This window comes from Octopus bimaculoides, chromosome 18 (assembly GCF_001194135.2).
Source record: "Octopus bimaculoides isolate UCB-OBI-ISO-001 chromosome 18, ASM119413v2, whole genome shotgun sequence".
NCBI classification, from domain to species: Eukaryota; Metazoa; Mollusca; class Cephalopoda; order Octopoda; family Octopodidae; genus Octopus; species Octopus bimaculoides.
In genome coordinates, this window is record NC_068998.1 from 19,356,802 (window position 1) to 19,361,422 (window position 4,621).

The window sequence follows — 4,621 nt, forward strand, 5'->3', positions numbered from 1 at the left end:
AATTTGGAAGTTCACTATGCTACATGGTTTTGTGTTAAACTGGTAAAACAATGCTACAGAAACTTGTGAAATACTCCAGACGGCTTAGGGATCAACTTGAATGAGTTGAACATCTGTTTTTTACTGGCACAAAAGGCCAGGCAAAGCAGCCCACTGGAAAGCTCATGATGATTTCTTTTTTGACAGCAAGGGCATCATCTACATTCACTGGGTTCCCTTTGACTAGAGGGGTTTTCAAACTTTTTGACTTGTGGATCCCTTTATATTTCAGGCTTTACCTTAGGGACCCCCTTATAAACACTTATGAAATTTATACATAAATATTTGCTTAAAATAACATATATTTTTACATTTATTTATTTAACAGTATTTAACAAATAGGTTTATTGTCAATTAAAAGATTTCGATTAAAAAACATATATAAAATCAAATTGCCCATAAAAAGTATTTGCTGTCCATGGACCCCCTGTCTTGTCCATGCGGACCCCCTCTGGTCTGCGGACCACAGTTTGAAAACCCCTGGACTAGACAGTCAACAAAGAGTACTTTGTGGAGTTTTGAGGGAGTTCAAGAGGAGATTTCATCACAAAAAGTCAGAGCTCTTCCACTCAGATTGGTGACACCTGCACCAGGACAATGCGCCAGTCCACAATTCTATCCTAGTAGCCAACTACTTGACAGAGATGGACATCAAAACTGACCCTCATTCTCCCTACAGTCTAGACCTTGCTTTTTGTGACTTTTAGTTGTTCCTCAAGCTGAAGGAGAAAATGAAGGAGGCTCCTGGACACCTTCATTTTGGAGGACATCAATGGGGCCTTCATGAAGTAGCTGGAATGCCACAAGTGCACTGAAGTCAGAGGATTCTACTTTGAAGGAGATTAGAGTTTTGTACTTCTCTAAGTAATGCTGCATGGTAGTGAGACGTAAACAAGAATGAAGATAGTATGCTCTACTGGATATGTAATGTCAGTGCACATGTGTGACAGAGTGCTAGTGTATTGAGAAAAAATTTAGATAAATTCGAAGCAGTGTGCAAAATAGAAGACTGTGCTGATTTGGCCATGTGTGAGGACAGTTGCATAAAGAGGTGCTGATCATTTAAAGTGGATGGAACATGTGGAAGAGGGAAACCCAAGAAGACATGGGAAAAGTATTGAAGGCTGATCTGAAGATGCTGAACCTTACAAATGAGATGACAAAGGACCAGGATATCTGGCACCTTGCTGTATTCAAGGAGGCCTGCTTACTACAGCAGAACTGATATCCTAAAACCACTTTGGTAGTGCTTGTCTGTGAAGGGCTAATATTTTAGCAGTTCCTTTTTTGCATTTCAGCCATGGGTGTGAACACTGTAGGAAAATTATCAAAAATATGTAATGTTATGGGAGTACCATGTCTCAACTTTATATCCATTGAAATAAGCTGTATGATTATTTTGGTCAGTGTGCAAATGGCTATGCTGCATGGCAGTGAAACATGGGCTGTGACAGTTGAAGACATGCATAGGCTTGAAAGAAATGAAGCCAGTATGCTTCGCTGGATGTACAATGTCAGTGTGCATGTTCAATGGAGTGTAAGCATCTTGAGAGAAAAGTTAGGCATAAGAGGTGGTGTGCAAGAGAGATGACTGTGCTGGTATGGTCATGTGATGCATACGGAAGAGGACAGCTGTGTAAAGAAGTGCTGATCTCTAACTGTGAAGGGGACCTGGGGTAGAGGTAGACCCAGGAAGACACGGAACGAGGTGGTGAAGCATGATCTTCAAACTTTGAGCCTCACAGAGGTAATAACTAGTGACCGAGACCTTTGGCAATGTGCTGTGCTTGAGAGGACCCACCAAGCCAAGAGCACCTGTTCTGGTGGCACATAAAGAACACCTTTTGAGTGTTGGGCCTCACGGAGGCAAAATGGCTGAGTTCCTTTTGAGTGTTGGGCCTCAGGGAGGCAAAGTGGTTGAGTTCCATTTGAGTGTTGGGTCTCACGGAGGCAATGACCGAGACCTTTGGCATTATGTCGTGCTTGAGAAGAAAACCCATCAAGCTGAGCAAAACCGCAGTTGTAGCAGACACCGGTGTCACACAAATTGACACTTGTGCTAGTGGCACATAAAATCCCCCATGTCATGCTGGTGGCACATAAAAGCACCCATTACACTCTTGGAATGGTTGGTATTAGAAAGGGCATCCAGCTGTAGGAAACCATGCCAAATCAGACTGGAGTCTGGTGCAGCCTTCCAGCATGGCAGCCTGGTCAAACTGTTCAAACCATGCCAGCATAGACAATGGATGTTAAATGATGATGATGATGATGATGAAAATTGCCATACAGGATGTGAAACTTGTATTTGCGTGAACTTATGCTTGTCCATCTCCTAAGACAATGACACTTGATTTTCCATGCATAGTACTGTTACATTAGACGCAGGGCAATTTTTGGACACATCTAAAAATAGAAAATGTGCGTTTTATGTCTTATACGACAGCATGTATGATATACATACATATGTATAAAATATACTGCTCCATTATTAGTGGTATCAACACAAAAGTACTGCATCCAGTGAGAGATAAATATCTTTTTGATATACATAGGATTTGAATTTGAGTTACTATTAGTTTCATGCCTCTGTATATACAATGACCGGACAGACTTGCATAGCTTCTTGTGTATTTCCAACTCTGAATGATTGCTTAGAAATAAATACACAGCATGCTATGCAAGCAAAAACAATATCCGACCATTGTATTTTCAGAGGCATGAAACTAAATGTAGCTCGATTTTAAATCCACTGTGTGTGTGTGCGCGCGCGGTAATTTTGTCGCATTTATACGTAAACAATGACCTTCAGTCAAAACAGAAGGGATGCTACAGAAACAACAAGCTGGACTGCAAAAATTCTAACCTATGGTGTTTTATTGTTAATGAATTATACTTCGAAACGGTAATTAAGTCAGTTTAATTAGTCTTCGAAATTAGTAGCTTCCTCATTGGCCCAGAAAGTATTATTTGCACTACACGTGTGGAATCACCCAAACGTCTGTATAAGTGTGTTTTTTTTTTATGTCTATAAAATATATACCATAAATCGGTAATCAACTCAGTTAATTTTAGTAGTCACACTATATGTGTGCGCGTGTACGTGCGTGCTTGGAATCACTAGAACTTTGAGGACGGATAAGACGGTAGTCTACCTCGGTTAGAGTAGTAAAATTAATGTTTGGTCGCTTGCGGAGAAGGAAAAGAAACATCGAAACATCAGCTCCCTCTGACAAAGGCTTTTTAATTCTAAAGGTTAAGACATTCCTTCTCAGCATACACTAACTCAACGTTATTCTTATCTCCACTGCTATCACAATTAATGTTGGGATCACCGAAGTTCAAAGTATTTGTAGAATAATATATTTGCGATTTGCATCTGCCATGATAGTCTAGGTTTGCTCTTGCGGAATTGGTTTGAATCATTCAACAACGATAATTGGTTCCATTTACAACAGCATCATCCACAGCTACCTCCACTACCATCACCTCTAAACAAATATTCTCGGTTAGACCGACTACCTACGTGCTCTAAGTCTGCACGATAAGAGCTGCCACGGGACTTCTTAACAATTACTACCAGCACTACCACCACCGCCACCATTGTAATTGTTACAAATATCACCATTATGTGATTCCACCTTAACCTTCCCCCACTTCCATTATCACCACAAATATGGACATAGTAACCATGACAATGTCAACTACAATCACCTCAGCCTTTTCCCTTTTCATTTACTGCTATTATCATCACAGTCATTCTCGTGATAACGACGGCGGATTCCACCATTACTTTATCGATGTTCTTTCCTCATCAGCATAAATCAGTGGTAAATTTCTACTGTCTTCACTCTCCAAACCATCTTTACATAAAAATGTCGAATCCCGGTCATGCCCTTGCAAAAGACATCAATGTTGCAACATACCGTATCCACCCACTCCCCATTCTATCAACAAAACAAAAAAAAGACCTATTTGTGTGAGTTATATTAACATCGAATAGTGTTATCTTGTTACTTTTCACACGACGAATACTTATACATCAGTTGAATAAAGGGTAGTTATGAGCTTGATCATTTTATTAATCATTTTTATTATTTTCTGTAATTCTCGAACATGTCAACACATGTTATACATACCTTCAAACATACAAATTAATTCAGCACCCAAGCAAGTACTCGTCTCCACGTGCATATATATTCGTAATGTTATTGTATAAAGTGAGATAACTCTTACTAACATTTACTCATTCTTTTCACTGATTATGACAAACGGTCCAGATGGACTATATGTAATCTGAACCTTTCCCCACTTATTATTTTTTTTTACGGAACCCCACGTTTTAGGCTATGGAAATTCCGATTCTGAAAAATTTTTTTCCAAAATCTCAATTTCAAAATTTCGACCCCCTCCCCCCGGTTTTTATATAGATCCACAGGGTAAACCTAACCCTAACCCTGACCATAACCCTAACACTAGTTTTGTGAGATTTGGCTGTTATTTCTAGCATGTAAATAGCCTGCTTGGTGGGTGGGGGGAATTGAAATTTTTCAAACAATTTTTTTTCAGAATCGGAATCTCC